Source organism: Bombina bombina, chromosome 3 (genome assembly GCF_027579735.1).
Source record: "Bombina bombina isolate aBomBom1 chromosome 3, aBomBom1.pri, whole genome shotgun sequence".
In the NCBI taxonomy this organism is placed as follows: domain Eukaryota; kingdom Metazoa; phylum Chordata; class Amphibia; order Anura; family Bombinatoridae; genus Bombina; species Bombina bombina.
The window spans coordinates 1,250,121,973-1,250,148,431 of NC_069501.1; the positions used below are offsets into that span (position 1 = coordinate 1,250,121,973).

Here is a 26,459-nt window from a genome sequence, read left to right on the forward strand (position 1 = left end):
AAATGACAACAAAATACAGTGCACTGACAAAGTCATGGATATTTTCATTATACTATTTGTGTGACTGACACAATATTAGTGACATTCTGTTTAATAATAAATATCATAACGTGTGCCTCATATTTATATTTTTGTAGGTTCACTTTTCGAATTTTAAGTGAGCAATTTACTTAAATTTAATTGGAGCTCTAATATCAAATTTGTATCATGTTAAAATAAGTAATGAGTCACTCACTGGTTAAGTTAATAACAAATCTGAATGTTTTATGAAACAGAAAATTTGCTTTTTCATTTTTGATTTCACATTATTGTATAAAATATAAACGGCTAGATTACAAGTTTTGCGTTATGGTGAAAAAGCAGCGTTATCAGGTTATAACGCTGCTTTTTCACTACCGCTGCTATTACGAGTCTTGCAGGTTTAGGGGCATCGCACACTTTTTTGGCCATAACGCAAATCAACTTACGCAAATTGCATAAAGTCTTTTTTCAATGGGATTTTCATAGCGCCGATATTACAAGCTTTTCCTGGGAGGCCGAAAAGTGAGCGGTACACCCTATACTGCCAAGATCCGTAACGCATTCTAAAGTCAGTAGTTATGAGATTTATGCTAAAGCTGTAACATAAAACTCATAACTAAAGTGCTAAAAAGTACACTAACACCCATAAACTACCTATTAACCCCTAAACCGAGGCCCCCCCGCATCACAAACACTAAAAATAAAATGATTAACCCCTAATCTGCCGCTCCCGACATCGCCGCCACTATAATAAACATATTAACCCCTAAACTGCTATACTCCGCATTGCAAACACTAGTTAAATATTATTAACCCCTAATCTGCCGTCCCGAACATCGCCACCACCGAAGAAGCAAAAGTGTCAAATTTGTAAAATTTTAAAAAGGTGTGAAGCGAAGACCAAGTCGCAGCCTTGCAAATCTGTTCAACAGAGGCCTCATTTTTAAAGGCCCAGGTGGAAGCCACAGCTCTAGTAGAATGAGCTGTAATCCTTTCAGGGGGCTGCTGTCCAGCAGTCTCATAGGCTAAGCGTATTATGCTCCGAAGCCAAAAGGAGAGAGAGGTTGTCGAAGCTTTTTGACCTCTCCTCTGTCCAGAGTAAACGACAAACAGGGCAGATATTTGACGAAAATCTTTAGTAGCCTGTAAGTAAAACTTCAAGGCATGGACTACGTCCAGATTATGCAAAAGACGTTCCTTCTTTGAAGAAGGATTAGGACACAATGATGGAACAACAATCTCTTGATTGATATTCCTGTTAGAAACCACCTTAGGTAAAAACCCAGGTGTGGTACGCAGAACTACCTTGTCTGAATGAAAAATCAGATAAGGAGAATCACAATGTAAGGCAGATAACTCAGAGACTCTTCGAGCCGAGGAAATAGCCATCAAAAACAGAACTTTCCAAGATAAAAGTTTAATATCAATGGAATGAAGGGGTTCAAACGGAACTCCCTGAAGAACTTTAAGAACCAAGTTTAAGCTCCACGGGGGAGCAACAGTTTTAAACACAGGCTTAATCCTAACCAAAGCCTGAAAAAATGCCTGGACGTCTGGAACTTCTGCCAGATGCTTGTGCAAAAGAATAGACAGAGCAGAGATCTGTCCTTTTAAAGAACTAGCTGATAAGCCTTTGTCCAAACCCTCTTGGAGAAAGGACAATATCCTAGGAATCCTAACCTTACTCCATGAGTAACTCTTGGATTCACACCAATAAAGATATTTACGCCATATCTTATGGTAGATTTTCCTGGTGACAGGCTTCCGAGCCTGTATTAAGGTATCAATGACTGACTCGGAGAAGCCACACCTTGATAGAATCAAGCGTTCAATCTCCATGCAGTCAGTCTCAGAGAAATTAGATTTGGATGATTGAAAGGACCTTGTATTAGAAGGTCCTGCCTCAGAGGCAGAGTCCATGGTGGAAGAGATGACATGTCCACTAGGTCTGCATACCAGGTCCTGCGTGGCCACGCAGGCGCTATCAGAATCACAGATGCTTTCTCCTGTTTGATTTTGGCAATCAGTCGAGGGAGCAGAGGAAACGGTGGAAACACATAGGCCAGGTTGAAGAACCAAGGAGCTGCTAGAGCATCTATCAGCGTTGCTCCCGGGTCCCTGGACCTGGATCCGTAACAAGGAAGCTTGGCGTTCTGGCGAGATGCCATGAGATCCAGTTCTGGTTTGCCCCAACGATGGACCAGTTGAGCAAACACCTCCGGATGGAGTTCCCACTCCCCCGGATGAAAAGTCTGATGACTTAGAAAATCCGCCTCCCAGTTCTCTACGCCTGGGATGTGGATCGCTGACAGGTGGCAAGAGTGAGACTCTGCCCAGCGAATTATCTTTGAGACTTCTAACATCGCTAGGGAACTCCTGGTTCCCCCTTGATGGTTGATGTAAGCCACAGTCGTGATGTTGTCCGACTGAAATCTGATGAACCTCAGTGTTGCTAACTGAGGCCAAGCTAGAAGAGCATTGAATATTGCTCTTAACTCCAGAATATTTATTGGGAGGAGTTTCTCCTCCTGAGTCCACGATCCCTGAGCCTTCAGGGAGTTCCAGACTGCGCCCCAACCTAGAAGGCTGGCATTTGTTGTTACAATCGTCCAATCTGGCCTGATAAAGGTCATACCCTTGGACAGATGGACCCGAGAAAGCCACCAGAGAAGAGAATCTCTGGTCTCTTGATCCAGATTTAGTAGAGGGGACAAATCTGAGTAATCCCCATTGCACTGACTTAGCATGCATAATTGCAGCGGTCTGAGATGCAAGCGCGCAAATGGAACTATGTCCATTGCCGCTACCATTAAGCCGATTACTTCCATGCACTGAGCCACTGACGGTCGCGGAATGGAATGAAGGACACGGCAAGCATTTAGAAGTTTTGATAACCTGGACTCCGTCAGGTAAATTTTCATCTCTACAGAATCTATAAGAGTCCCTAGGAAGGAGACTCTTGTGAGTGGTGATAGAGAACTCTTTTCCACGTTCACTTTCCACCCATGCGACCTCAGAAATGCCAGAACTATCTCTGTATGACACTTGGCAATTTGAAAGCTTGACGCCTGTATCAGGATGTCATCTAGATACGGAGCCACCACTATGACTCGCGGTCTTAGAACCGCCAGAAGTGAGCTCAGAACCTTTGTAAAAATTCTCGGGGCAGTGGCCAACCCGAAGGGAAGAGCTACAAATTGGTAATGCCTGTCTAGAAAGGCAAACCTTAGGAACCGATGATGATCTTTGTGAATCGGTATGTGAAGGTAGGCATCCTTTAAGTCCACTGTGGTCATGTACTGACCCGCTTGGATCATGGGTAGGATGGTCCGAATAGTTTACATTTTGAATTTGTTTAAGAACTTTAGATCCAAGATTGGTCTGAAGGTTCCCTCTTTCTTGGGAACCACAAACAGATTTGAATAAAATCCCTGTCCTTGTTCCGTCGGCGGAACTGGATGGATCATTCCCATTACTAGGAGGTCTTGCACACAGCTTAGGAATGCCTCTTTCTTTATCTGGTTTGCTGATAACCTTGAAAGATGAAATCTCCCTTGTGGAGGAGAAGCTTTGAAGTCCAGAAGATATCCATGAGATATGATCTCCAACGCCCAGGGATCCTGAACATCTCTTGCCCATGCCTGGGCGAAGAGAGAAAGTCTGCCCCCCACTAGATCCGTTTACGGATAGGGGGCCGTTCCTTCATGCTGTCTTGGGGGCAGCAGCAGGCTTTCTGGCCTGCTTGCCCTTGTTCCAGGACTGGTTAGGTTTCCAGGCCTGTCTGGAATGAGCAATAGTTCCCTCTTGTTTTGAAGCGGAGGAAGTTGATGCTGCTCCTGCCTTGAAATTTCGAAAGGCACGAAAATTAGACTGTTTGGCCTTTGATTTGGCCCTGTCCTGGGGAAGGGTATGACCCTTGCCTCCAGTAATGTCAGCAATAATTTCCTTCAAGCCAGGCCCGAATAAGGTCTGCCCCTTGAAAGGAATGTTGAGTAATTTAGACTTTGAAGTCACGTCAGCTGACCAGGATTTAAGCCATAGCGCCCTACGTGCCTGGATGGCGAATCCGGAATTCTTAGCCGTTAGCTTAGTCAAATGAACAATGGCATCAGAAACAAATGAGTTATCTAGCTTAAGCGTTCTAAGCTTGTCAATAATTTCATTCAATGGAGCTGTCTGGATGGCCTCTTCCAGGGCCTCAAACCAGAATGCTGCCGCAGCAGTGACAGGCGCAATGACAGGAGCTGTAAAATAAAACCTTGTTGAATAAACATTTTCTTAAGGTAACCCTCCAATTTTTTATCCATTGTATCTGAAAAAGCACAACTGTCCTCAACCGGGATAGTGGTGCGCTTTGCTAAAGTAGAAACTGCTCCCTCCACCTTAGGGACCATCTGCCATAAGTCCCGTGTAGTGGCGTCTATTGGAAACATTTTTCTAAATATAGGAGGTGGGGAAAAGGGCACACCGGGTCTATCCCACTCCTTGCTAATAATTTCTGTAAGCCTTTTAGGTATAGGAAAAATGTCATTACACACCGGCACCGCATTGTATCTATCCAGCCTACACAATTTCTCTGGAATTGCAACTGTGTTACAGTCATTCAGAGCAGCTAATACCTCCCCAAGCAATACACGGAGGTTCTCAAGCTTAAATTTAAAATTAGAAATCTCTGAATCAGGTTTCCCCGAGTCAGAGATGTCACCCACAGACTGAAGCTCTCCGTCCTCATGTTCTGCATACTGTGACGCAGTATCAGACATGGCTCTAACAGCATTTGCGCGCTCTGTATCTCTCCTAACCCCAGAGCTATCGTGCTTGCCTCTTAATTCAGGCAATCTAGATAATACCTCTGACAGGGTATTATTCATGATTGCAGCTGTGGCAAACCTAGCCACTTCTGGACTATAACGTGAGAAAGGTTGTCTATAGGCTGTATATTGTGCTATGTAGATGTGACAGACCCTTCTGTCAGCACTGAAAGAGTTAACTGTGTTCAGCTTTAGCCTCAGCTATGGTGCACTGTCATTAATGTTATTGATACACAGTCCATTGTTTAATCAACCTCAGAGAGCAGACCCTAGATGATAAGGAAAGCCAAGTGTGTGTCTGTGTTTAAATTGTTATCAGCTTGAGCAAGGTATTCTATTGTATCATGTAAAAGGGCGTGTTCCCTCCATCTAATGTACAACATTCTTTCAACCCCCCTTCTGGGGGGGGTCAGACCTGCATAAATACTGGGCATATGAGCCTTAATAAAATTCATTCTGTTTAAAACCTGAAAACTGGCTGGGTTGTGAATTGCTGATTCCCTATGCAGGACATTGTTCCCTGGTGTTAACCCTTGGTATCCGGTTGGTACCGTTACAATTGGTGGCAAGCGACGGAATGAACCTTATCGCCCAGAAGAGCAACTACACAAGCCAGTAACCTCAGGAAGAGGGGGATTACTACAATACTGACTAAGATGGAAGGAGTACCAGAGAGCCCGGTTCAATTCGCGGGGCTACTCACAACCTATTCGGTGCTTTGGATGTAAGCAACTAGGGCACAAAAGACCAGAGTGTCCCCTAAACGCAGCGAATCAAGCACAGTCCTGGAGAAGACCCGCTGGCGGAATCCCACATAATCCTCAGCCTGTGGCCCGCTACGTAGAGGCGCCAGAATGCTGGGGCAGCCTACATGAAGCAGACCCCGTGCAAGCTGCCCACCGGAATAACCGGCAACGGGTTAAAGTGAATGGGAAGGAGGTCAGTTGTCTACGGGATACTGGTGCTACCATGACCTTGCTTCAAGAGAACTTGGTGCCTGAGAAACAGCACACTGGAGACACTGTGGCTGTGAGGGTAGCAGGGGGCACTGTGTTCCGCCTACCTGTTGCCAGGGTACATTTGGATTGGGGAGTGGGCGCTAGACTTGTGAATGTGGGGGTCAAGAAGGACTTACCTGCTGATGTTCTCCTTGGAAATGACTTGGCCCCCCTTGTTTCTGCCTATGCTCCCATGGATCCCGCTGATGTTAACCCTGTGACTACCCAAGCCCAGTCCCTCCGGGAAGAGACGCTTCCATGTTTGGGGTGGGGGCAGTACTGAGCCAAGTTGGAGCAGATGGCGGAGAACACCCCGTAGCTTACTTGAGCCGAAAGTTGTTGCCCCGGACATCCCCAAGCCGATCCGTTGGGATCAGACTGTGTATGCCGGCTTGGTTCTGGGGGAGCATTGTGGCAAACCTAGCCACTTCTGGACTATAACGTGAGAAAGGTTGTCTATAGGCTGTATATTGTGCTATGTAGATGTGACAGACCCTTCTGTCAGCACTGAAAGAGTTAACTGTGTTCAGCTTTAGCCTCAGCTATGGTGCACTGTCATTAATGTTATTGATACACAGTCCATTGTTTAATCAACCTCAGAGAGCAGACCCTAGATGATAAGGAAAGCCAAGTGTGTGTCTGTGTTTAAATTGTTATCAGCTTGAGCAAGGTATTCTATTGTATCATGTAAAATGGCGTGTTCCCTCCATCTAATGTACAACATTCTTTCAACCCCCCTTCTGGGGGGGGTCAGACCTGCATAAATACTGGGCATATGAGCCTTAATAAAATTCATTCTGTTTAAAACCTGAAAACTGGCTGGGTTGTGAATTGCTGATTCCCTATGCAGGACATTGTTCCCTGGTGTTAACCCTTGGTATCCGGTTGGTACCGTTACAGCAGCCATGTCCTGCAAGGTAATCGCTATGGGCGTCCCTGATGTAATTGGCGCCATATTAGCGTGCGTCCCCTGAGCGGGAGGCGAAGGGTCTGACACGTGGGGAGAGTTAGTCAGAGATGTCACCCACAGACTGAAGCTCTCCGTCCTCATGTTCTGCATACTGTGACGCAGTATCAGACATGGCTCTAACAGCATTTGCGCGCTCTGTATCTCTCCTAACCCCAGAGCTATCGTGCTTGCCTCTTAATTCAGGCAATCTAGATAATACCTCTGACAGGGTATTATTCATGATTGCAGCCATGTCCTGCAAGGTAATCGCTATGGGCGTCCCTGATGTAATTGGCGCCATATTAGCGTGCGTCCCCTGAGCGGGAGGCGAAGGGTCTGACACGTGGGGAGAGTTAGTCGGCATAACTTCCCCCTTGACAGAACCCTCTGGTGATAATTCTTTTATAGATAAAGACTGATCTTTACTGTTTAAGGTGAAATCAATACTTTTAGTACACATTCTCCTATGGGGCTCCACCATGGCTTTCAAACATAATGAACAAGTAGGTTCCTCTGTGTCAGACATGTTTAAACAGACTAGCAATGAGACTAGCAAGCTTGGAAAACACATTAAAACAAATTTACAAGCAATATAAAAAACGTTACTGCGCCTTTAAGAAACCCAAATTTTCCCAAATTTTGAAATAACAGTGAAAAAATGCAGTTACACTAACGAAATTTTTACAGTGTATGTAATAAGTTAGCAGAGCATTGCACCCACTTGCAAATGGATAATTAACCCCTTAATACCAAAAACGGAATAACAAATGACAAAAACGTTTTTTAAACAGTCACAACAACTGCCACAGCTCTACTGTGGCTTTTTACCTCCCTCAATACGACTTTTGAAGCCTTTTGAGCCCTTCAGAGAAGTCCTGGATCATGCAGGAAGAAGCTGGATGTCTGTGTCTGTAATTTTTGATGTGCAAAAAAACGCCAAAATAGGCCCCTCCCACTCATATTACAACAGTAGGAAGCCTCAGGGAACTGTTTCTAGGCAAAATTCAAGCCAGGAAAAAACTAGGCCCCAATAAGTTTTATCACCAAACATATGTAAAAAACGATTAAACATGCCAGCAAACTTTTTAAAATACACTTTTATAAGAGTATGTATCTCTATTAATAAGCCTGATACCAGTCGCTATCACTGCATTTAAGGCTTTACTTACATTACTTCGGTATCAGCAGCATTTTCTAGCAAATTCCATCCCTAGAAAAATATTTTAACTGCACATACCTTATTACAGGAAAACCTGCACGCTATTCCCCCTCTGAAGTTACCTCACTCCTCAGAATATGTGAGAACAGCAAAGGATCTTAGTTACTTCTGCTAAGATCATAGAAAACGCAGGCAGATTCTTCTTCTAAATATTACCTGAGATAAACAGTACACTCCGGTACCATTTAAAAATAACAAACTTTTGATTGAAGAAATAAACTAAGTATAAAACACCACAGTCCTCTTACGACCTCCATCTTAGTTGAGAGTTGCAAGAGAATGACTGGATATGGCAGTGAGGGGAGGAGCTATATATCAGCTCTGCTGTGGGTGATACTCCTGTTGGGAAGGAGAATATCCCACAAGTAATGGATGATCCGTGGACTGGATACACTTAACAAGAGAAAAAACCTAAGATCCCCATTGCCCTGAAAAGGGCATTTGGATGGGCATTTAGCTCTATTGCTGCCCAAACCCTAATCTAAAACTAAAGCCTACCCAATAAACCCTTGAAAAAACCTAACACTAACCCCCAAAGACCCACTTACAGTTTTGAAGACCGTACAACCATTGTCAACGAAGCCGGGAGAAGTCCTCAATGAAGCGGCAAGAAATCCTCAACGAAGCCGGGAGAAGTCTTCATCCAAGCCGGGAGAAGTGGTCCTCCAGAAGGGCAGAAGTCTTCATCCAGACGGCATCTTCTATCTTCATCCATCTGGCGCGGAGCGGGTCTATCTTTAAGACATCCGCAGCGGATGGATGAAGATAGAAGATGCCGTCTGGATGAAGACTTCTGCCCGTCTGGAGGACCACTTCTCCCAGCGTGGATGAAGACTTCTCCCGGCTTCATTGAGGACTTCTTGACGCTTTGTTGAGGACTTCTCCCGGCTTCGTTGATGATGGCTGTCCGGTCTTCAAAACTGTAAATTGATCTTCGAGGGTTAGTGTTAGGTTTTTTTAAGGGTTTATTGGGTGGGTTTTAGTTTTAGATTAGGGGTTGGACAGCAATAGAGCTAAATGCACTTTTCAGGGCAATGGAGAGCTTAGGTTTTTTAGTTAGGGTTTTATTTGGGGGGTTGGTTGTGTGGGTGGTGGGTTTTACTGTTGGGGGTTGTTCGTATTTTTTTTACAGGTAAAAGAGCAGATTTCTTTGGGGCAATGCCCCGCAAAAGGCCCTTTAAAGGGCTATTGGTAGTTTAGTTTAGGCTAGGGTTTGTTTTCCTTTTGTGGGGGCTTTTTTATTTTGTTAGGGCTATTAGATTAGGTGTAATTAATTTAAATATCTTGTAATTTGTTTTTTATTTTGTGTAATTTAGTGTTTGTTTGATTTTGTAATGTAGGTATTTGTATTTAATTTAGTTAATTGTATTTAATTTAGGTAATTTATTTAATTGTAGTGTAAGGTTAGGTGTTAGTGTAAAACAGGTTAGGTTTTATTTTACAGGTAAATTTGTATTTATTTTAGCTAGGTAGTTATTAAATAGTTAATAACTATTTAGTAACTATTCCACCTAGTTAAAATAAATACAAACTTGCCTGTAAAATAAAAATAAACCCTAAGCTAGCTACAATGTAACTATTAGTTATATTGTAGCTAGCTTAGGGTTTATTTTACAGGTAAGTATTTAGTTTTAAATAGGAATTATTTAGTTATTAATAGTAGGTTTTCTTTAGATTTATTTAAATTATATTTAAGTTAGTGGGTGTTAGGGTTAGACTTAGGTTTAGGTGTTAATAAATTAATTAATATGTTTATTATAGTGGTGACGATGTCCGGAGTGGAAGATTAGGGGTTAATAAGTAGAATGTAGGTGTCGGCGATGTCGGGAAGGCAGATTAGGGGTTAATAAGTGTAAGATTAGGGGTGTTTAGACTCAGGGTTCATGTTAGGGTGTAAGGTGTAAACATAAATTTAGTTTCCCCATAGGAATCAATGGGGCTGCATTACGGAGCTTTACGCTGCTTTTTTGCAGGTGTTAGACTTTTTTTCAGCTGGCTCTCCCCATTGATGAAATTGTGCACGAGCACGTACAACCAGCTCACCTCTGACTTAAGCAACGCTGGTATTGAGTGCGGTATGGAGCACAAGTTTGCTCTACACTCACTTCTTGTCTTTTAACGCCGGGTTTATAAAAACCTGTAATACCAGTGCTGTAGGTAAGTGAGCGGTGACAATAACGTGCAAGTTAGCACCTCACCCCTCATAATGCAAAACTCGTAATCTAGACGAAATATTCTTAAACCATGTATATATTGTAAAACTGAGATTAAACACTGTTAACGTATATTCCTGTATGATAATTAGTGACACACTATTGATCAGAGTTCAGTCACTGTATTGTAGGGAGTCCTATGAACATCACATTTAATTCCTTAGCTACCGGAGATGGAAGCAACGCTCTGCTTCTGTGGTAATCAAGAGGTTAAATGTTGGCAAATAAACTGTTGCATTGCCCAACGTGTTTACGTGTATATATTGCCTGGGGTTATCATGGTATTTCGGGGCTGGACTGACCTTACTTGGCGGGATCAGACTGATATACATCAGGACAGTTCTCCTATGTGAAAAGCACAATTGGGCTAAAAGAGGCTGCTCCTGGGTGGTAATTCGCCAGAGAACAAGCTACTGAGCTGTTGTTCATTCCTAGTAGACTGCTTCTCTTTCTGTATGCATTGGAATGATGGCCCAGGGGAAGTCTCTCTAGGGGTGATGGGGGAAACCAGAAATGGACTTCTGGCACAATGTGACTAGAGGGATATGACTGCACCTCACTGACGAGGCCCATAAAAGGCCAAAACAATAGCTTGTGGTTCCCATATTCCTTGTTCAGAGGAGAATTGCCTGGTATTTCATTAAAGTGCTCCTCTAAGCGAAGTCTCCCTGGGGGTGATGGGGGAAACCAGACATTGCTAAAACGATCGTCTTTAGTTGTCATGTTCCTTGTTCAGAGTAGAAACGCCTTGTATTTAGTGGCTGTACTGACCTTACTCAGCAGGATCAGACTGATATACTTCAGGAAAGTGCTCCTCTGTGAAAAGCATTATTGAGCTAAAAGAGGCTGCACCTAGGTGGTAACTCACCATAGAACAAATACTGAGGTCTTATCTGTTCCTGGTAGAGCACCTCTATTTCTGTATGTATCTGAATTATGACCTGGGGCAAGACTCCCTGGTGGCGATGGAGGAAACCAGACGTGGACTCCTTGCTCAGTGTGCTTAGAGGAATGTGGCTGCTCCTTAGTGATGAAAAGGCTAAAGCGATCTGGGATTGCCATGTTCCTTGTTCAGAGAAGAATTGTCTGGTATTTCTGGGCTGGACTTTACTATACAAGATCAGTATCTAAAAGACACGGGGTGTTTTAGCACCTCTGTTCACCCACCACAAGCATCAGTTGTGTAGCTCTGGGGGCAATAAGGTACCATGTGAGTAAAATGTCCATCTAAAGCATCAGAAGGAATTATGGAGAGGGCGTTTTAATAATGCTGGCTTCCCATTGGAAATTTAGTACATAAATCAAATTGGACTGGGCATGTACTGCGTTATAATAAGTGGCGCTTTTTCTAAGTTGACATTTAAAGGGACATGAAACCAAAATGTTTTATTTCACAATTAAGATAGTGCATATGCTTTTAAACAACTTTCCAATTCACTTTTATTATCAAATGTGCTTTGTTCTCATAGTATCCTTTGTTGAGAGCAATGCACTACTGGAAGCTGAACACATTGGGTGAATGACAAGAGGCATATATGTGCATCCTCCAATCAGCAGCTAGCTCCTAGTAGCGTATCGCTGCTTCTGAGCTTACCTATGTTTGTTCAACATAGAATATCAAGAGAAAGAAGCAAAGTTGATTATAAAAGTAAATTAGAAAGTTGGTTAAAATTGCATGCTCTGTCTGAATCATGAAAGTTTAATTTTGATTTTACTGTAAATACATCTGGCTTTAAACGATAGACCGGTCAGAACTGAAATGTGCGCAGATGCACTTACATTTTAAATAGATGTATTTTTTACAATATATTTCCATTAGCAATAGATATTCCTGTTTGTCAGTGGCATATGCATATATGGTGTGAGTGCCCTGTGCACCAGCATTACAACACTGTGCCCTCTAATTGGCTTGCCTTCACTAATACACACCCCTGTCAGCCCTCTGGGCAGCTATGGTGTCTGCATCCTGATCATCTAGTGATACGTAGCATATGTGCATATGCTGTTGGAACTAATAACTTTTACTAGAAGTATTTTTGCTAATAGATGCGGCCATGCACTTTTTTTCAGTTTTGACCTTTCTATCCCTTTAATAAGACAAACATAGGTAATATAATGCAGATCTATTTTTAAATTCAAAATAAACTTTCATAATTCAGAACATAAAAAAACACAAAAACATCTAATCAATTGTTATCAAATTTACATCTTTCTCTTGGTCTCCTTGGCTATAACTTCCATGGCAGCATACTGAGGTATGCTCAGTGTGAGCACACATCAAGCACTGTTTCCTTGCAGCAGTGTTTTTAGACATTTGTAAGCCATCCTGTAGAGGGAGCTGCAACAAGATATGCTGTTTGACAGCAGGGAACTTTCTGTCCTCACGTCTACTGCACACACTCTACAGGTTTCTACTACAATATTGCATACAGTGCACAATACACGTGCACGCTCCTAAACCTACCTCAGTATGTTTCAAGAGACCAATAGGAAGTACATTTGAAAACAGAAGCAAATGTATTTTTTTTAATTGTACAGCTACCTGAATTTGGACTTGACTGTCCCTTAAATAGACATAAAACCCAAAAGTTGTCTTTAATGATTCAGATAGAACATTCAATTTGAAACAACTTTCCAATATACTTATATTATCCATTTTCTTGTTATCCTTTCTTGAAAAGCAGGAGAACTAAGATCAGGAGTGTGCATGTGTCTACAACACTATATGGTTTTGTGACAATGTTATAAATTATCAAGAACACTAGATGGCAGCACATTTCATAATAGAAATGAATTGGAAAGTTGTTTTTTTAACCCTTTGAGTGCTAAGCACTTTCCCACCTGGGTGCTAAGCTGATTTAAAGGGACACTGAACCCAAATTTTTTATTTCATGATTCAGATAGAGCATGCAATTTTAAGCAACTTTCTAATTTACTCCTATTATCATTTTTTCTTCGTTCTCTTGCTATCTTTATTTGAAAAAGATGGAATCTAAGCTAAGGAGCCAGCAATTTTTTGTTTCAGAACCATGGACAGCACTAGTTTATTGGTGCTGTCCAATTAGCAAGGACAACCCAGTTTGTTCACCAAAAATGGGCCGGCATCTAAACTTACATTCTTGCTTTTCAAATAAACATACCAAGAGAATGAAGAAAATTTGATAATTATTAAAAAATTTGATAAAATTGCATGCTCTATCTGAATCACGAAAGAAAAAAAATTGGGTTCAGTGTCCCTTTTTTATTTTTTGAAATATATATTTTTTTAAACTTTTTTTTTTTATATACCCAAGACTTACACTGTTGAAAAGCTTAGGCAATTACCTTTCCAATGGTGGGTCTTGGGGGTCCTAAGATAAAGGCTTCTAAACAGCTTGCCCCCTAACCCTATACTTGTCATTTTTAAATAACATTGCGTGGTGACATCATCATATCATCAAGGTGGGAAAGTGCTAGTGAAGACTCTGAACCGTCGTTAGCATCTGAGTGGGAAACTCTGCGACGGCTCAGAGCTGTCATTAGCACTCAAGGGGTTAAATGGTATTCTCTTTCTGATTAATAAAAGAAAAATGTTGGGTTTCATGTCCCATTAAATGAATAGTCTATTCAAAATTAAACTCTCATGACTCAGATAGAACAGTAATTTTAAGCAACTTTCTAATTTACTCCTATTATACATTTTTCTTTGTTCTCTTGGTATCTTTATTTGAAAAAGTAGAAATGTAAGCAAAGGAGCCGGCTCATTTTGGGAAAAGCACCTAGGTAGAGCTTTCTGATTGGTGTCAAAATGTAGCCACCAATCAACAAGTGCTACCCAGGTTCTGAACCAAAAATGGGCTGGCTCCTAAACTTACATTCAAATAAAGATACCAAGAGAACGATGAAAATTTGATAATAGGAGTAAATTAGAAAGTTTCTTAAAATTACTGCTCTATCTGAATCATGAAAGTTTAATTTTCACGTGGCTATTCCTTTAAGGGCCAGTTTACAAGTGGAGCGTTATTTAATACATATTTTCTATTTATTTATAAATATATATGATGGTTATTTGCACAAATACTGTATATATTTCTATCTATATCTAGCTATATATAATTATAGGTATATATATTTACAGACATATAGGGATATCTATTTATAAATACATAGAACAAATATGTAAAATGTTTACAGTAAATACACAGCATAACACTTTATTAAATATGAATATTGCAGAAATATGTTTTTACATGGTTTTGTCTGCTTAACCACAAAGGGCTCTGATGCACTAAATATGTCTTTATGTGTTTATATGTGTATATGTCTGTAAATACATAAATACATATGTACACATAATAACACACACACACATACTGTATATATAAATACATATGTACGCATAATAACACACACACACACATACTGTATATATATAAATACATATGTACACATAATAACACACACACACATACTGTATATATAAATACATATGTACACATAATAACACACACACACATACTGTATATATAAATACATATGTACACATAATAACACACACACACATACTGTATATATAAATACATATGTACACATAATAACACACACACACATACTGTATATATACATACATATATACACATAATAACACACACACACATACTGTATATATACATACATATATACACATAATAACACACACACACATACTGTATATATACATACATATATACACATAATAACACACACACACACACATACTGTATATATACATACATATATACACATAATAACACACACACATACTGTATATATACATACATATATACACATAATAACACACACACACACATACTGTATATATAAATACAAATGTACACATAATAACACACACACACATACTGTATATATAAATACATATGTACACATAATAACACACACACACATACTGTATATATACATACACATATACACATAATAACACACACACACATACTGTATATATACATACATATATACACATAATAACACACACACACATACTGTATATATACATACATATATACACATAATAACACACACACACACATACTGTATATATACATACATATATACACATAATAACACACACACACATACTGTATATATACATACATATATACACATAATAACACACACACACACATACTGTATATATACATACATATATACACATAATAACACACACACATACTGTATATATACATACATATATACACATAATAACACACACACACATACTGTATATATACATACATATATACACATAATAACACACACATACTGTATATATAAATACATATGTACACATAATAACACACACACACATACTGTATATATAAATACATATGTACACATAATAACACACACACACATACTGTATATATACATACATATATACACATAATAACACACACACATACTGTATATATACATACATATATAAACATAATAACACACACACACATACTGTATATATACATACATATATACACATAATAACACACACACACACACATACTGTATATATACATACATATATACACATAATAACACACACACACACACATACTGTATATATACATACATATATACACATAATAACACACACACACATACTGTATATATACATACATATATACACATAATAACACACACACACATACTGTATATATAAATACATATGTACACATAATAACACACACACACATACTGTATATATAAATACATATGTACACATAATAACACACACACACATACTGTATATATACATACATATATACACATAATAACATACACACACATACTGTATATATACATACATATATACACATAATAACACACACACACATACTGTATATATACATACATATATACACATAATAACACACACACACATACTGTATATATATAAATACATATGTACACATAATAACACACACACACATACTGTATATATAAATACATATGTACACATAATAACACACACACACATACTGTATATATACATACATATATACACATAATAACATACACACACATACTGTATATATACATACATATATACACATAATAACACACACACACATACTGTATATAAATGTTTAAATTTATGTTCAGATATTATAGGGTTTATATACAATTCATAAAATATTTATGCATGTAGTTGCTACAGTTTGGTTACTGCATCGGTAACCCCTGTGCGGTTTCCTATAAAATCACAGAATGTTTAATCTCCCATAAGCCAAACACAATTAATATCTGAGAGTCGTCGGTTAATCTTCATGCGTGATGAATTAGAATTCTAAAATTCCATCTTGGGATACACAAATAACTAACTGAGCTTCTAATCAAATTTTGCTTTTTCTTCCATGCTGGGATGAAGAAGAAAACCACTGTGAGAAATATGTTTTTTCTGCCTTTGGCTCTTAGCAATTCATATTTCAATTGTAAATTCCTTCATTTCATTATTTTACTTATTGCTTTAAACTTAAACAATATATAAAAAATAATCACCTTCTGTATACAGGAGGGATAAGGATAAACATGAAACATGGAATCAGTGATATATTTAGTTTTTTGTGCTGCCCTAGGCATTGGGGCATTATACCTCTGAACCCCCAACAATTTCAGATTGCAAATAAAGACCAGGGATACATAGGGTGTCATGTACCCCCACTATTCTAAAATAAAATTATAAACAAAAGAGACCATATGTACATAAAAGATAAAGGGCGTAATTTATTAAACTAAGGGCAGGCAGGGGAACGCCTCGTGTGTTTGGGACTTGCAGGGTGGTTGTGCAGTCACGCCCCTCAATCTCATGCAAGCTGGTCTGGTCAGTCACTCCAGACAAATCAGGCTTTGGTGACTTAACTTCACAACCTCTTAAGGAGGCAGAGAGATAGGGTATTAAGCATGAGCAATTCTACACCGCATGGTCTCCGAAGCTGCTGTCACAGTTTAATAAATGAAGTTTTCGTCTTTTTGTAGAATAGACACAATCTTTTCCCTACACATTCAATGTCTTTGGAGTGGATGGATTGTTATCAGACGTGTATTTTTTTAATAAAAAAGATACAATGTTATGTGTAAAGTTAGAAATACCCAAATTCTCAGTTTATGCGGCTAAATTATTACAAAATAGAAAACATAAAAACAGCAGATTCTAGAATAAACATAAGTGTAAGATAAAACATGGATTTATCTCTGCTGGTCACAGGCCTGTTATTGAGGGGATATGAGGTTTAAGTAGGGAATGTCACGAATATTGATGACATTTATTACACCAGTAAGATATCGGCTTGTTACCTACACTGAGAAGGATGACCAGTAACAGTAATTGTAATGGAACCCGTTAGATCCTATTATTAGCATCTATTAACAACAGTGTTTATTTAAAGGGACATTAAACTTCTCAGTACAACTACCCTGGAATGACTACTACTCATTAAGTTATTATATTGTATTCTGTTCCAGCAGCTCTTTTCAAATTTGTTCTCTTGTTTTATTAGCTTAATGGTGCCAGATACTGAAAATCTGTACTGGGGCGGCCATCTTGGAGCTAAGGTATTCTCACAGCTTGTGACAGAAGCAATGCACACTCACAGATCAGTCATATTGCCTATTTCTTTGACAACTGTATAATGTGCTTCAGGTTAGGGTGCATGATACAAAGCAGGAGCTTTATATTTTTGCTGTGGCTGCATAGCTGTATGTTATTATTGAGTGTTTTTTCGTGTAACTGTAAAACTGTGTAAAAAAATGCAAAACTGTAAAGCTCACCTGATATATCATGCACACTAACCTGAAGCACATTATACAGCTGTAAAAAAAGTGGCCAGTATTACTGATCTGTGAGTGTGCACTGCTTCTGCCACAGGCTGTGAGAAAACCTGAGCTACAAGATAGCTGCCCCCAGTACAAAGAGGCGGAGCTTCAGTATCTGGCACAAACAGGAGAGCTGCAGGAACGAATGAAATGCAATAACATAGTGAGTAGTTACTATACTTGTGTAGTTGTGCACAGCAGATTAATGTCCCTTTAAATACACATATTCATTTTATACAAAGGTTGTTTATGGAATCAGCATACTTGTAGATCATCAGTAACTATTATTATTATTATTATTATCGGTTATTTGTAGAGTGCCAACAGATTCCACATCAGTAATGCAAACAATTATGAAAAATAAACATGGATAATTAATAATACAAGGGTCATCCTGGAAGCATGCGTAGCTGTGCTGGAGGGGCTCTTTACCTATGGGAGGAAAGAGCCCCTGGATTGGCTGTGCAGGTGAAAGGGGGAGGAGCCAAAAGTGCCGATACATAGGGAGACTGAGCGGGAAAAAACAGGCAGAAATTTGTGAGGTAACTGATACAGAAATCTCCTCTGCTGCGTGTTTTTTTCCTGCCCAGTCTCATTATGGCTGATTTTGAGGATCTTCTTGTGCAATTGCGGGAGGCAGCTGGTGGTAGAGACCCTTCTTGGGTAGCAGAGAAGGTCCGGTCCCTATTTGAAAAAAAATGGGGGAAAGTAGAGGTGGCTCCTACAAAAGGTTGCCCTCCTCAGCGTTTGAGTCCTGTGGCCAATGAAGGATCCGGTGGGCAGAGGAGAAGAAGTGTGAGTGCAGGCAGAAGGAGGAGCTGTGGTCTGGTGCCTGTTTCAAGTGAGGTGGCTGAGGTGGAGCAGAGTTTACAGGATGACAACAGGGATCCGGAGGTGGAGGCTGCACCTGTTCCAGCTCTGAGGGGTAAGATTGTGGTGAAGGCCTTGGTTCACGGTCCGGCTGGGCCCGAGTGTCACAGGGTTGGATTATTACAGCAGAGGTCTCTGGAACAGTTGCACGGCCCAGAGGGGCCTGTAATTATTGGAACTTGCAGCAAGCAATATGTTAGCACAGAAAGAGCGGGTGTGGATTTGGCTCTTAATGAGGGGAGGGGGGTCTGAGGAAAGGGGGGATTTGTCTGTTGTTAATGAGCACAGGGGATCTTTGGGGGTGGCTTATGGGGATGTTGAATGTGTTTTGTTTGAGGAAGGGGAGATGGAGGAGGTGTACAGGGAGGATGATTTGGGGGATATGTCTCTATATTTAGACCCATCAGATGAGGAATATATCCCACTTATCCCTAAAAAAAATAGGCCTGTCAGTAGATTGGTTTGTCCTGGGGGGTCTAGGGATTTCCTCTCCTCAGTTTCAGATTTGGGCCCCGCAGTTCAGTTTAAGCCTCCTGTTTCCTCTCAAGGGGTGGGTGGGCCTTTGGGGGGTCCCTCATGTGTGGGTTTATCTATTTCAGATTAAAAGGTCCCTGTGTCTGGGGCCACAAGTACAAGAAGAAGGGATCGACGGCCGGGAAAGAGACTTCTTTGGCCTGCAAGACTCCTGGACAGAGTCCATACGTTTGGATCCTGATGACGGCCTTTCCCACGGGGAGCGTTCAAGGACTGGAAGTCGGGGGGCAGGGGTAAGTACAGCCATAGGTTGTTGCCGTGGTCAATTAGCCACGGGGTACACTGGGGTTGGTGGGGTTAGGAATATTATTTTCTCTGGGGAACACCCCAGTACGTCACGAGTAGGGGTAGGTCATGCTAGGGGCAGATCTTGCAGGAGCAATGGGCCAGAGGGGGTATGGCAGGGTGGTTCTGGGGCTACTGTACCTAAGAGGGGTAGAGGTTCTGCCATTGTTGGAGTATCCAACCTGAATGAGGACCTTAGAGAAGGTTTTGCTGGGATGGGAAAGGGTTCATGTGTCCCTGTTTTGCAGAATTCTACACGGCAGTCACAGCAGCCGGGAGCGGCGGGAAGAGTTGTGGCTGTTAGGAGTGCTGGTCGTCCGATGGAGGCTCCAGAGCCAGAAGGGAGAAGGCTTAGGAATCCTAGCCAGTCGGAGAACATGGAAGTCATGGCTCGGGGTCAGCAGGCAGTGGATTCTTGGATGGGTGAGAACTGTGTTAATAATGTGGGAAGTGAGGTCAGTGCTGTTTGTGGTGCTGGTGTGAATGAGGACCCTATGTCTCAGATTTTAGTTAATAGCTTAAGGTAGTTGTTAAATAAATTTGACAATGCTAGGTCTGTGGCCCCCCTTACAGGGGCGGTAGCTAAGGTTCAAGGTGGTGGGATTGCAATTAGTGGAATGGCGGATGGAGCCTCAATGCAAGAGAGAAGTTCCTCTGTAGCTGTTCCTCTTGGGCAAACTGGGAGCGAGCATGGGGTTGGCATGGTTGTGTCAGCGGTGGAGACTGCCGTTAAAACTGTGAGTGGGCCGGAGATTAAAGTGTCCGACATGTACATGGCCAGATCGTGCCTTTGCTTCATTGGCCCTTTGGGCATGCACTTATCCAAGGAGTTGAGAGAAAAAATTTACAAACGAGAATTTTTAGAACTGTTTTCCCTCTTTCCTTTGGAACAATCTTTTGAAGTTCCTGAGGATTCTAAAAAGGATTCAGCGAAAAAGGAGGAGGAGGAGAGGAAACTTCAGAAAACTTTTACAAATTGGTTTCAAGCTTTTGTAATATACGCCAGTGTTTTTTCTGGGAAGTTTCCTGAGCAAGGGGCTGCGCTTTTTTGCTATCTGGATGAGATAGCAGCGGCCCAGAGAACATATGGGGGCATGGCCTGGTGGGCTTATGATGAACATTTCAGGCAAAGGTTAGCGGTTAAGCCCGAGATGAAGTGGGACGATTGGGACATGGGATTATGGCTTAAGATGATGACTCCTCTTAGGTCCTCCCAGCCCTTTCGAGCAAGCGTCGGCGGCCAAACTTCTGGTGGGGCACCGGCGTCAGGTAAAAAAGGTTTTTGTTTCGCATTTAACGAGAAGGTGTGTAAGTGGGGAGCCTTTTGTAAATTCCGACATGAATGCTCTGGGTGTGGAGATTCCCACCCTTATGCTAAATGCTTCCGTAGGGGCAAGACAAATGTTAACATTTCCTCCTTTGAAAAAGGGGGTGTCTCCGGTGAGAGTAAGGGCGATGGAACACCAAGTATGCTAGGAGAAGGGGTTGTAGAGAGAAGGCAATCCGGCTTTTGCATGGTTTTGAGTTCGGGTATTTGATTCCTTCTGAGGGTGGGGTTGAACAATTTAAGGGAAATTTGAAGTCTGCTAAGCTATTTCCTGGGGTGGTGGGAGAAAAGTTAAAAAAGGAGGTGTCTCTAGGCAGGATGGCTGGTCCTTTTGGGACCCCTCCTGTTCCTAACTTGAAGGTTTCTAATTTAGGGGTTGTTCCCAAAAAGGATCCTGGCAAGTTTAGGATGATCCATCATTTATCGTTCCCCAAGGGTCGTTCGGTAAATGATGGGGTCCCGGAGGAAATGGTGTCTGTATCATACACGTCTTTCGATCAGGCCATTAGATTGGTTAAGGAGGCGGGGGCTTTTGCCTTGTTGGCAAAAATTGATATAGAGGCGGCCTTCCGCCTTTTGCCTGTGAACCCTAAGTCCCATCACCTGTTGGGATGCTTCTTCGAAGGGTCGTATTATGTAGATCTTTGCCTCCCTATGGGGTGTTCCATTGCATGTTCCCTGTTTGAGTGCTTTAGCACGTTTTTGGAGTGGGTTGTCCAAGTTTGGTCCGGATGCCACTCTGTAGTGCACTATCTTGACGATTTTTTATTCGTAGGCCCGGCTGGGTCCGAGAGGTATAGGCAGTTGCGTGACAGTTTTTATCAGATGGCGGACAAATTTCGGATACCCATTGCGATGGAAAACTCTGAAGGGCCAGTGACGGCCCTCAGTTTTTTGGGTATAATCATTGACTCAGAAAAAATGGAGTGCAGACTCCCTCTTGATAAGATTGCCGACATATTGAGTATTATTGAGCATTTCATGGCTTCCACAAAAGTGACGTTGAGGGAATTACAGTCCCTAATTGGTAAACTGAACTTCGCTTGCAGGATTATTCCCATTGGGAGAGTTTTTGGTAGGAGATTCTCCTTAGCTACGGCTGGGGTGGTACGCCCACACCATTTTGTGAGGTTGACTAGGGAGCTTAAAGATGATTTGAAAGTTTGGGTTAGGTTTTGAGGGAGTTCAACAGGGCTGCTTTGCTTCAGGAAGCGAGGCTGTCTAATGAGGAAATAGGTTTATTCAAGGATGCCTCAGGTTCTTGCGGGTTTGGGGCTTATTTTTATGGCCATTGGTGCTCGTCCGCGTGGCCGGACTCATGAGAAGGGAGTGATCTTGTCCGGAATCTAGTATTCTTGGAATTATTCCCGATTGTGGCTGCATTGTTTCTTTGGGAAAAGGAGCTAGTGAACAAATCTGTGCTGTTCTATACTGACAACATCGGGGGTGGCGGCTTTAAACGGACTGTCAGCGTCATCCCTGCCTGTCCTGAGATTGCTTAGGCTGCTGGTTCTGAAATGTTTGCGCATGAATGTGATGGTTAGGGCCAAGCATATTCCTAGTGTATGTAATTCCATAGCCGATTCTCTGTCTCGTTTCCAGTGGCAGTGGTTTCGGGACTTGGCGCCGGAGGCCGATGCAGTGGGACTTCAGTGTCTGGTTCGCCTCTGGAGGCTTGGAACGGAGGATTGGCTGGAATGGTAAAAGACTCTTTGGCTCCAGGTACTTGGGCTTCGTATGCTAAAGTATGGTGTGATTGGGAAGGTTAGCTTCAGAAAAAAGGTGTGTGTGAATTGGTTGATAATTTATGTCCTCCTCTGTTGGAATGGTTGTGGCATTTGAGTCCCTTAAGTTTGTCTGCATCAGTGGTGGAGAAAAAAATGGCTGCTCTGGCGTTTAGACTGACGTTATTAGGTTTGCAGGATGTGACAAAAAATGTTTGTGTTCGTCAGATTCTGAAAGGTATGAAAAAGAAGGTAGGGATATCGGATGGTAGACGGCCCATAATTTTTTTTCGATGCTGGTCCGTATTTGGGAGGTTTTACCCGAAGTGTGTTTGTCGCATTTTGAGATCAGCCTTTTTTGGGTAGCTTTTGTATTAGCCTTTTTTGGGGCTTTCAGGATATCGGAATTGGTAAGCAGGAGTAGAGTGTCTCCTAATGGTTTATTGATGGAAGACGTGTCTGTCTCTCCTTCAAGGGTGGATATTTTGCTGAGAAGAAGTAAAACAGATCAGTATGGTAAAGGTAGCACGATAGTATTATTTGCTAATGGTGGCGAAGTGTGCCCGTGCAGGAGTTTGGATGATTTCATGAGGTTACGGCCTTTCATAAAGGGGCCTTTGTTTATGCACTTGAATGGTTCATTGCTGTCCTAATTTCAGTTTAGGGCAGTGTTGGTAAAAGCTTTGAGGCGTTTGGGTTTAATACCCGCAGAGTTTTGATCCCACTCGTTTCGAATTGGTGCAGCTACTGAGGCTGCGTTAGGAGGCTTGAGTGAGAAGACTGTGAAGAGTATTGGGAGGTGGGGATCAAATAAGTACCATTTGTATATTTGTCCTGATTTGAGAGTTTAGAATTTAAGTTCAGTAATGTGTCTCGTTTTCATTATCCTAGGTGTGAAAAGGATATGGTTGGTGGGACATTCTTTCATCTATTGGGCAAGGAGAGCAGCTGCTATGAAGGAGAAAGGTTTATTGTTAGGCTTCCCTGCAGCGGAATGGGAGGTAAAATGGTTTGGGGTCTGGGGCCTCAGGTGGGAAAGGGTGTTGTTGATGGTTCTGGAATATTGTAAGCAATGTCTGCATCCGGATGTTTTGTTCATTCATGCTGGGGGAAATGACTTGGGTTTCATGTCACAGCAAGAACTAGTCAGGAAAATCAAGAGGGATTTGGGTAGATTTCAGGACTTGTATCCTTCGAATGAGGATTATGTGGTCGGATATTGTTCCCTGGCAGGTGTGGAGGGCATTGGTAGACAATTAAAAAAGTGGTGTGTTTGCAAACATGAAGCCTTGGTCGAGCATTTATAACTTTAGCCAAATTTACAGTAAGAGGTGTTTTCTGAAAATATTTTATCAATGCCGCATAAATCTATGGGCCATCAGTAATAAGCAAAATATATAGATATTATAACATCTGACATACAGATTCCTTTTATGTGATGCAGATTCTGTAAAGAGGTGGACCATCTGTACCGATGCAACAGAAGCTGCAGATTCCAGGAATTTTTATCTAATGCAGATTATTTGTCTAATGCAGATTATTTATCTCTAGTAAGTGCATTTATACTTGTGCGTGTGTTACATTGCAATAAAACTTTTACACTTGAATCGTGCCTTGTGCGCCTGTTTTTTCCTCTCTGTTCTATGTAACTACGTTTGAGCCAAGACCGGTGGAATTGCTGGCTGGAACAAGGCTGCACTTTAGAGGCACTAAGATTGGAACAAAATTCATTCCAGCGAAACCTGTTGGGAGTATCTTACAATCAAGGAACGATCATATAAGATACCAGCTGCAAGATTTGAATCACTGAAAAAAATTTCACAAGGTACTGTGGTCTGGTCTTTCTGGTATCTCTATTATGAGATTTGAACGTTTTATGGACATCATTTTATAACAGACGTATCTTATTAAGACTTTGAATCAATTATCAAGTGTTTTTTCCCTTGTATTTCTCTAGGTTCGTTTGGAAAATTTATATTTTTTCCATACAATATCCACAGAAGTATTTTATATAGAAAATTTCTGTTATACACAATTTTTTAACATTTTATATTTTTGTTTTGTTTTAAGTATTTTTTTGGGTTATTATATTGGAATCCTATCCTTACATACAGAGGTTTTTACAAATAGTTCATAATATCACAATATTAAAAATATATATCCCGTATATTGTTTAAAATTAATATATTAGATTTATGGTCAGTACATAAGCGCAAACATTTTTTGGTAGTATTATTTCTTATGCACTTGAATGGTTCATTCCTGTCCCAATTTCAGTTTAGGGCAGTGTTGGTAAAAGCTTTGAGGCGTTTGGGTTTAATACCCCCAGAGTTTGGATCCCACTCGTTTCAAATAGGTGCAGCTACTGAGGTTGCGTTAGGAGACTTGAGTGAAAAGACTGTGAAGAGTATTGGGAGGTGGGGATCAAATAAGTACCATTTGTATATTTGCCCTGATTTGAGAGTTTAGATTTTAAGTTCAGTAATGTGTCTCGTTTTCATTATCCTAGGTGTGAAAAGGATATGGTTGCTGGGACATTCTTTCATCTATTGGGCAAGGAGAGCGGCTGCTATGAAGGAGAAAGGTTTATTGTTAGGCTTCCCTGCAGCGGAATGGGAGGTAAAATGGTTTGGGGTCAGGGGCCTCAGGTGGGAAAGGATGTTGTTGATGGTTCTGGAATATTGTCGGCAATTTCTGCATCCGGATGTTTTGTTGATTCATGCTGGGGGAAACGACTTGGGTTTCATGTCACAGCAAGAACTAGTCAGGAAAATCAAGAGGGATTTGGGTAGATTGCAGGACTTGTATCCTCAAATGAGGATTATGTGGTCGGATATTGTTCCCAGGCAGGTGTGGAGGGCCGTGTGGGATCCAATTTGGTTGGATAAGAGGAAGATAAATAAACTTGTTGGATCCTTTGTCCGTAAACTGGGGGGGGGGGGCAGTGTCTCATCATCGTGACTTAGAGGAAGTGGGTCAAGGGGAATTTTACTTGAGAGATGGAGTGCATCTCAATGAGCTTGGCTTGCAGCTATTCATTTTGGATTTTAAAGAAACACTGAGGAGGTTTGCGGGACTGGAATGATGTTATCAATCCAGTCTTTGGCAGGGGTGCTAGTTCTTTACACAGGTCGGTAAATATGGTCAAGTAGAAAAGGGGGAAGTTGGTTGCCTCTCCACGGGGTGAGAGACCAATTGTAGGGCTTCTAGGGGCAAGGGGTCCCTTAGAGAAAGATGTTGTAAAGATGGGATTGACGGGCTCAACAGCTAGTAAGTTGTGTCCAGAGGGCTCACGGCCATATTAGTATTATTAAGGAAGGAACTAGCACCGCAGTTTGGATAAAATACATGAAGAAGTTTTAATAATTTATTATTATTGGAGGTTTTTATATGGTTATTTAAAGTTTATTTAATAAATTTATGTATTTAAATAAAAGGAGCTGCGGCCAATTTTTATACCAATAAAAGTGTTGTGTCTTTATTTAAGGTAAAGTCATGGTAGCAGTAAGTTAAAAAGGATGAGTGTAATTCGGGGCGTAACATTGACTACTCAAAAAGGTCAAGGATAATTAACATTTTGAAGGCCACCATATGCCTCAAGAACAACCAAATCCCATAGAAAGCTCTATCTTGTTCCTAATTAATAAGGGCACAATTCTCTAA

The 26,459-nt window shown here is 41.1% G+C and overlaps 1 protein-coding gene across 4 annotated transcripts in view; it reads right to left on the reverse strand.

Moving 5' to 3' along the window:
* PDE2A (phosphodiesterase 2A) overlaps positions 1–26,459 on the reverse strand; it is a 1,131,360-nt gene that overhangs the window by 486,843 nt on the left and 618,058 nt on the right. The window lies entirely within an intron of this gene.